Raw genomic sequence first — 9870 nt, forward strand, 5'->3', positions numbered from 1 at the left:
AAAGGTTGCACTGGATCCAAAACGAGGTGACTCTTTGCTCTTAACAATGATTGTCATATCATCGGATTCATTTACTCCCTCTTCAAACTATGCCTCATCTCCAGCAAGAAAACAATGCCCCTCCACTTTAGAAGCTTTGGGCAGTTCTTCTTCAGTTGGATTCTGAATTTAATCATGTTCTACCACTCGCAATCTTCCAATATATCTCTCTATATGTTGGTTTACCGACTTTTAAGAGATTATTGCATTCATTCAAGCAGTAGTACTCATCAATATAGTGGTTAATAGGTGTAAGTACCTTTGCATGCAATTTTGATATTGGTGGTGCGAGATCTCTTCATACTCTTGTGGGAGAAATCTGGCCATCAATAATTTCTTCATCTTGTGCCACATTCGGGCAGGTTGCTTTCTGAGCCATCTCCGGTGTCTTTGACTTTGTTCCCAGCGGGCCACCAGGATGTAGCACCTCCTTGAAGCTTGCATTGTCCAAGCTTAACCTACTTGTCTTCTCCATATACTCGAAAAAACGCTCAACATCGTTCAGCCAGTCTGAAAAATCCTCAATATGAAGATATCTACTGAAACTGGGAAGATCAATCTTCATGTAACAATCATGAGTGTTCAGATAGTTTTTGTCTGGCCTAGCTCGGTCACACCAATCCATCCCGAATCTTCCTAACTCCTCATTATCGGAATAATTCGCATAGGCTGGAGGCCTCCGTGGATTTACACCAATGTTCAGTTGACCGCGAGAAAAATCTCTAGCACGAACCCGAACAGGATCACGAACCTGGTTGCCACAAATCCCAAGACTAGCTATTTGTCTAAACTGTTTTTCTTAAGTATGCATGACTGCCTTTGCAATCTTCGTCGGCAAAGCGGTTGCTGCCGAAACAATCATTCAACATCAAACCAGGGTAAATCAAGGCTCTGATACCGCCTCACGTAACGGAAGCAGGAAAAGAGATATATATCTCACACCAAGCTCAAGCTCAAACAGATTATAAAACTGATATATTGTTAATTTCATTCAAGCTGCCTCAACAATACAAAGGTGAGCCTTATTTATGGCCTAATCTGAACTTCTTCACTGAGGAAAGGAATGTAACTTTCATTCACTTTCATAATGGCGTGGACCCCACTTTCTCACGTCACCTTACTCTCTAAGTAAAACAATGCAAGTTGCACTAACTATAATGATGCCCTCACATGTCACCTCCTTGCTCACTAAGTAAAGAATGCAACTTGCAACCTCCTTACTCACTAAGTAAATGCAACTTGCACTCACTTTCATAATGACACTCTCACATGTCACCTTGCTCACTAAGTAAAAGAATACAACCTGCACCTTTTTATTTACCCATATATAGATTATTATATATTATATATTAAATCATTGATGTCATGCATCTTTATTCTATCCCATATTGGTTGTCCTATTTTTCTTAAAACTAATCTTATATTTCTTAACAAGTGTATCCACGGGTCTAAATTATACATGTCTAGACCACTTAAGTTGGCCTTCCTTATAATTTATTAGCAACAAGTGTAACTCTTGATTATGTCACACGTTAATCATTTACCATATTACTTCTAATTACTCGTATCATCTATTTAAGCATTCTTATTTCTGCCTCACAAATGTGTTTCATACTTCTCATCTAGCTAAGCATTCTTATTTCACCTACACAAATGCATTTCATACTTCTCATCTAGCTAAGCATTCTTATTTCACCTAGACAAATGCATTTCATACATCTCTTTTATAACCTGGCAAGCCTGCTCCCTTAGTTGGCAACTTCATCTTAATATAATTAGACCCCAAATTATTTGATTATACATCTGCTCGCATCACTTGTTGTAATTAGGGGTGCACAAAAAATCAGTGGAACCGGTGAATCGATCCGAACCGAACCAGACCGTATGGTTCAATCTAGTTTTGTTATGATTTGGACTGGTCCAATTCCAAAAACAGAGAACCGCTAACTCACAATTCAGTTCTGGTTTGGGGTCCAATGTCCATTAGGATTGAACTGTTAATGATATATATATATATATATGATGTTGTGGCTTTTTGCTTAATCATATAATTTCTTCACATTTATTAAGTTTGTTCATAGTTTTTTAATACATGCACCCAACAGAGATTTTGCCACTATTTTACATCATTTGAGTCTCAATCTCACGCTTGCTGAAAAAGAAGTGAAAGTAGGAGATGAATTGACAAAATCTCTGAGAGGTATGGAATCACATGTTACAATGGTGGCACAGGTTCCTACTACTAAAGTCCAGAACTGTGGATATAACTGGACCAAACTGATCTCTTATGGTTCTGTTTGATTTTACAGTTGCTATGGTCCGCTTCTGGTTCTGGTTCTAATTTTCTAGGAACTGTTGGGATAAGTTTGGTTCTCATTTAGCCCAGGGATGGTACCGAACCGTGTGCACCACTAGTTGTACTATACACTTGACCTTTTTTTGGAGAAGTGAACCAAGAAAAGGCCCCAACATAGAGGTGAAAGTCAGTAAATGGAATTGAAAAATTAGCCTAATGCTGCATAAAGTTTACTTGGGTTTCTATGTAGTAAGTGAAAATAATCTCATCTACCAGTTTATTAACCACTATTTTTAAAATCAATGGAAGTGTTCTACCAAAGAAAAACAGCCAAGGGAGCACTGTCAGTGTCACTAAGTGGGCTCTCGATTTTTCGTACTTCCTAATTGTTATCCAACATCTCATGAGTTTGTTTTTGAAAACACGAGAGAGAGAGAGAAGAAAAGGGGGGGGGGGGGGGTGAGGGTGTTGGTGAGGGAGGGTTTCTGATGTTATTTGTTAACCTTGCATGAAGATCCTGTATGGAAGTGCCCCTAGCTATTTCTACCAAAAGCTCACTCCGGATGCTTCATATTCCACCTATAACAACAGTATTCATTCTAAGGGATGGAGAATACCAGAAATACACAAGAAAGTGGTCTACATGGCACATAATCTTGTTCAATGGAACTGACAAATTAATTGAATAATTACTATGGGGGTCATAATAAAAGGTTCCTGACAAACAATCTAGCATGTTGCTACAATTCCCCTTCCAGAAATGTTGAGCTTAATTGAAATACTGCAAAAATAAACCACCTATTCTGCTATAATCTCCAATATTTAAAAAGAACATGAAGCAAAAACAGAAGTAAGGTAATTGACATGTAAAAATAGGCAGAGACTACAAATCATAGTTTCCTATTACGCCCATGAATCCCACCGCTGGCAAAATTCCATCTTTTGCGAATCAATGTCTCCCAGAAACTAAAGGCTCCCTCACATGGATTAGTCCTTAGAAGTATTCAGAAGGAGAGGACTCCTCTATTTAATTTACTCTATATGAAAATAGGACCTCACTGCAGAAAGAGCCCTCTCTGTCATTGTAACCTTCAATGCCTCTTTCCTTCAGAAAAATGTAAACACAGCATATCATCACCTCTTTACAGGGGCACGCTATAAACCAAGTCTAGTTCAAATGAACAACTTTTCAAATGAGCTTGAGTTTGCAACAATCTCGGAAGGCGATAGAGACGGGCTTGAAATGCCGTTTGGGGAAGATGAGGAGTTGGCGGCTCTAAGAAGTTGTGATGGGGATAAAGCTCTAGGGCCAGAGGGGTTTACTTTAGCTTTCTTTCATCAGAATTAGGAGGTGGTGAAGGCTGAGGTGATGGGGGCATTGGATTCTTTTTTTCTGCATGGTTCTTTTGAGAAGAGCCTCAACGCTTCCTTCATCACTCTTATTCCCAAAGAGGGTGGAGCATGTGAGGCAAAGGACTTAGTGTAGTTGGGGTGGTGTATAAAATTATTGCAAAAGTCTTCAGTTGTGGAGAGTTCTCAAAGGGGTGATTTCAAACTCCCAGAATGCATTTGGTGGAGGGCGTCAAATTCTGGATTCAATTTTGATTGCTAGTGAATGCATTGAGGCTAGGGAGAGAAGTGGTATTCCGGGGGTTGTTTGCAAGCTGGATATCGAAAAGGCTTATGATCATATTTGCTGGAATTTTTTGATGTACCTAAGGAAGAGAATGGGCTTTGTGCAAAAGTGGAGGTCGTGGATTTTTTTCTGTATTTCGACTGCTCGATTCTCTGTTTTAGTGAATGGATCCCCAGCTGGTTTTTTTGCTAGTTCTCTTGGATTGAGGCAGGGGGACCCTCTTTCCCCATTCTTATTTATTATCGTCATGGAGGCCTTTAGCCATCTGATGGGGAGGGCGGGTGATCTTGGGTTCATTCATGGATTCTCGGTGGGCAAAGCTCCAAATCAGTTGGTCATCTCCCACCTGCTTTTTGTGAATGACACCATTGTCTTTTGTGATGCTATCCACCTTCAGTTGAGGTATTTACGGTGCGTACTGGCCTGCTTCCAAGTTGTTTCAGGGTTGAAGATTAACACTGTGAAAAGCGAGATTGTACCAGTTGGAGAGGTGGATGATATTCATGCCTTGGCATACTCTGGGGTGTGGTGATGGCTCTTTTCCGATCTCCTACTTGGGACTCCCTTTGGGAGCCTCATCAAGGAGAGTTTCTGTGTGGGATCCGATTGTTGAGCGGTTTGGGAAGAGGCTTGCAGGTTGGAAAAGCAATACTTGTCCAAAGGGGGGAGGGTTACACTTATGAAAAGCACACTTCAAATCTTCCGACCTACTATATGTCGCTATTTCCGATGCCTAAGACAGTTGTTCGAAGACTTGATAATATTCAAAGGAAGTTTCTGTGGGGGGTGTAGGAGGTGAGTTCAAGTACCACTTGGTTAACTGGGAGAGGGTGTGCTCTCCAATTAATAAAGGGGGTTTGGGGATTCGAAGGCTAGATGTGTTTAATAAGGCATTGTTGGGCAAGTGGTTGTGGAGGTTCGGGAGAGAAAGGTTCAAGCTTTGGAGGCGTGTTATAGCTTGTCATTACGGGGAGGGCGATGAAGGGTGGATTTCTAGGGAGGCTAGGAGCCTAGAACCCTAGCAGGTATGGGCTCTTGGAAACTTATCCGTAAAGGTTGGGATGAATTCTCCAAACGTATTCGGTTCAAAGTTAGAAGCGGAAGTAATGTCAAGTTTTGGGAAAACAAATGGTGTGGGGATTCGGATTTAGCCAGTAGATTCTCTCGCATTTACCGGATTGCTATGGCTAGAGATGCGGTGGTCGCTAACTATTATCGACTCGATAATGGGAAGGTGACTTGGGATGTGTAGTTCCGCAGACAGTTTCACGATTGGGAACTTCTGGAGGTTACAGACTTCCTAGCATTCATCTATAAACAGGTGGTGGTTAGGGTGGGAATGGACGAGATGTTGTGGGCGGGTACCCCGAGAGGAGTGTTCGAGGTCAATTCTTTCTACAAATGCATGTTGGAGCGCCCTGGCCCTATGTTTCCTTGGAAAGCCATTTGGAGGACAAAAGCTCCTCTGAAGGTGGCATTCTTCTCGTGGACTGTCGCTTTGGGAAGTATCCTTACTATTGATAACCTTAGAGAAAGAAGTCATATTGTGGTTGACATGTGTTACATGTGCAAGAAGATGGGGGAATTTGTCAACCATCTCCTTATTCATTGCTCAATAGCTAGGGATGTTTGAGCTATGTTTTGGGGTTGTTTGTTTAGAAGTCTAAACAATAAAGACAAAATTGTAAATCAAAAATAAATTTAGAGAGAGAGAAACTTGTTTCCCGACGGCCATCCCCAAACAGAATCACAGTATTGGCGATAGAAGGTCTGACCTAGAACTGAAGATATGGTGTCTCCTGCCAAATAAAAAAAAGTATTTCCTTAGTTACTAAGAGAGAGAACCTAGCAATGATACTCTAGTGTTTTACCGCTAACCAAGCAAGAGTCCTCATAGATACTGTGAAAGTTAAAAGAATTGGAAAAAATCAACACAACTACGTTCATCTCAATAGGGATATTTATATGTGCGTTACATGCAAGCCTAAATCTGAAGCAAAATGTAAGCTAAGTCTATAATTAAGCCTACACATGTGTAACAGAAGATATGCACGTATACAAGCTAATATCAAGCCTAAATATAAGGGGGTTGTCTAATATGTTGTGGTCAGATTCAGTGGTGAAGGCTTTGTAAAAGGACCTGGGCTTTAGCCACTTTAGTTCTAGGGATCCGATGAAGCTTTTATGTAATAACAAAACTGCCATTAGCATTGCTCACAATCCAGTTCAGCATGACCATACTAATCATGTTTAAGTGGATAGGCACTTTATCACAGAGAAGTTGACTGGAAGACTAATTTGCACTCCATTTGTGAAGACAGAAAATCAGGTTGCAGATATTTTGACAAAAGGAGTGTCAAATAGGACTTTCAATTTGGCAATTGACAAGCTTGGCATTTGAGACATCTATGCTCCAACTTGAGGAGTGTTGGAAGATGTATTTAGCTCCTTATTTTAGGGATTAGATTGATTGTTGATTGTCATTTATTAGGAGCAGATTGATTCCTATAAACTAGGAGCAAACTATATGGCAGATTAATTTCTGTAAATTAGGAGCAGATTATGGGGAATTTTTTGAATTTTTTTTCCTTTTCTAGCTTTCGCTCTTTCCTATATATACTTATACAAGATGTAAACATATTAAGGAGAAAGAACTTCTCTCTAAAATTTCAACAAGAATCAGCTAGGGACTTGGCATGTAAGGATAGCCAGAGATGGAATGGTTCTTGTTGGTGAGAGGCAGGAAACAAAATCGAAGTGCAGAGGCATTAGCAACAAATTGTTGAAAATAAAAGTCGCTGAAGGCAGGTCCAAACATCTCGTAAAGACTGGAGGTCGACAACCATTCCCAGAATGGGCTCAAAGAAGGTGAATTTGAGAAGACTAAGGAGCGTCTCATGAGTGTGAAGATACGTCAAATATTCTGGGTTTAGTTCTCCAAGTTGGCCAACAGTCGTTGTGAGGAATTCTGAGGGTGCGGGATAGGAGCCATCTACAGAGTGCCAAAAATTTTGGCCAACCAAGAAGGGCTTGACCCAAGAGCACCAAAGGAGGTAGTTCGAGTCAGCCAACTTCATAGTCACCAAATTGGTGATGTTAGGGATTTAGAACGAGGAACACGATGCCGTAGAGGTTGTCGGAGTAGATGTTGCAGAGTTCATAGCACCAAAGTTGCTAGAAGAGAAAGACATGATGTGACAACAGTGAAGCCGAACGGTGGTTGAACAAGGGGCAACTCAACACAAAGGGACACGCCGAAGGGATCTCACAGTGGAGGAGGCAGAGCCTCTACTAAAAAATGAAGAGACTACCATGTGAAAGTTAAAGAATTGGAAAAATTCAACACAATTGTATTCATCTCGAAAAGGGTATAATATGTGTGTTACATAAAAGGCAAGCCTAAGGGTAAATGTATGTTAAGCCTATAATTAAGCCTAAACATATGTAACAAAATATAATGCATATATACAAGCTATCATATGTGAGGTTAGGAAACAACTTACTATATTGCCTTTGGTGAAAAATTGGGAGCACCGATCCCTTTTTGGTTCCGTACAAATTGATTGCACTATGATGATGCTGTAAGAAAATAATATTGTTGCTGGTTTAGAAGTCTAACAAATGAAGACAATACTATGAATTAGAGAGAGAGAGAGTATGTTTACCGTAAGACTAGAAACAGGTTGCAACCCCCTTCTGTAGAAGATTCTTCCAAAACCTGAAAACATAGTGTCAACTGCAAAAAATAAAAATACAGTATTAACTTAAAACAGTGTTGTCTAAAGTTCTTTGTTTTTTTTTTTTCCCAGGGGGTTAAATAAGATCTGCCAAGCAACAAAGGAAGACCATAACCCAAAAATAGTCCATATATCTGAGTAAATGCAAGCTGAACAATATGAAGATGACCAATAGAAAGAATATGAAAACATATGATCTAACCAGGCAGTGCATCACCAAATAAAAAAAGAAAATAAAAGAATAAAGTTGACACAATACAAAAAGGCTGTCTAAACTCTCATGAAAAAAGCAAATTACGTTACAATCTTTAAATAGAGACAGTACAACAAAACATGTCAAGAATTGATGATAATAAAATTAACTTCAAGAAACTTTAAAAAAATTAGAAAATAAGAAAGCAGCTATTATAGATGGGACAATGTTAAGAAAAGAATAATTTTTTTAGCTTAATATAGGCAGGCTTGCCAATCAGTAACAACTATAATAATGACCATTTTTTTTTGCTTTTTATACCTAAATAGTATTATTGTTATAGTACGTATTGAAATAAGTCAACACGCCTAACTTAGATTTTTTATGGACTAACACAAAAGCATGCAAAAAGACTGCTGGGAGATGCTGATAATTATATATATTCACCAACCAAACTTTACCATTTTTTTTTCTTTGTGCAGAGAAACCAAATTTAAAAAAAAAATAAAAACAGAAAATTATAGTGTAATGAAAAATTAATAATAATAATAATAATAATTACTCAATTAAGCTTGAAATTTGACAAATGCCAAGTCAAATTGAAATTTCCAATTCTAATATAAAGCAAAAAAATTACTGAAAAATGGATGAGATCATGCTTCCTCTTTTCATTCCTTTTCCATAGTTTGTCATGAAACAAAACAAATAGAGATTTTAAATGTGCACAGTGGCGAAATGGCACAATGTACATAAAGAAACAATGCACGAAAAGTGACACGAGTCAATAAACAACATATCAACAAGAATGATCATCGAATATGCATACGAATCAACAAATGGTCCTTCAATCTGTAAGAGAAACCAGATAAAACAACATTAATAATGAATAGATTGAAAGTTTGTACTGTCTAGAGTTACTAATAACAAGATATCTAAGAAAATATACAAAATCCTACATGGAAAACTACAGAGAATTTTACCTTTCAAAAACAAAACACTACAGAGAACCCAAAACAATAAAGATAAAATATAAACAGAACATAAGAAGTTTTATGGTAGAGAAATTTCTTGCACTCATGGTTAGACCTTATTGCCAATAACAACAAAATCATCATAAAAAATAATGATAATAATAGTAATATATAAAAAGCTTCGATCAAACAGTGCATAATCGTGTGTGACTAATAAAAAAGTGAAAGATCTATATGAAGATGAAACAATATCAAACACTAAAGGGAGCACATATGCCAAGGCAATCATAAAGAAAACACCATTTAGAAGAATACCTCACCACGACAGCCTTGAGCAATGAAAGCATTTGGTTGGTAAGAACCACAAATGGTCACTATATTAGCAAAGAACGCCTCGGTATATATAAGTCTCTCTATCTTAAGAAATATCAATGATCACTAAAATAGATATAAAGATCTTTTTCTGCTCTGTTGAAAATAGAAGTCGCTGAAGGCAGGTCCAAACATCTCGTAAAGACTGGAGGTCGACAACCATTCCCAGAATGGGCTCAAAGAAGGTGGATTTGAGAAGGAGCGTCTCATGAGTGTGAAGCTAAGTCAAATATTCTGGGTTTAGTACTCTGGGTCAGCCAACAATCGTCGCGAGGAATTCTGCGGGGCAGGATAGGAGCCATCTACAAAGCGCCAAAAATTTTGGCCAACCAAGAAGGGCTTGACCTAAGAGCACCAAGGGAGGTAGTTCGAGTCGGCCAACTTCACAGTCACCAAATTGGTGATGTTAGGGACTGAGAACAAGGAACACAATGCAGTAGAGGTTGTTGCTAGAAGAGAAAGACATGATGTGACAACAGTGAAGCCGAACAGTGGTTGAACAAGGGGCACCTCAACACAAAGGGACACGCTGAAGGGATCTCACAGCAGAGGAGGCAGAGCCTCTACTAAAAAATGTAGGAAAAGAAAACATAAAAAGAAGTGGAAGAGACTATAGGGTTGTGATA

The sequence above is a fragment of the Cornus florida genome, unplaced genomic scaffold (assembly GCF_030987335.1).
Source record: "Cornus florida cultivar Cherokee Brave unplaced genomic scaffold, ASM3098733v1 CherokeeBrave_3.0.0_Hap2_Chr03, whole genome shotgun sequence".
Taxonomy (NCBI): domain Eukaryota; kingdom Viridiplantae; phylum Streptophyta; class Magnoliopsida; order Cornales; family Cornaceae; genus Cornus; species Cornus florida.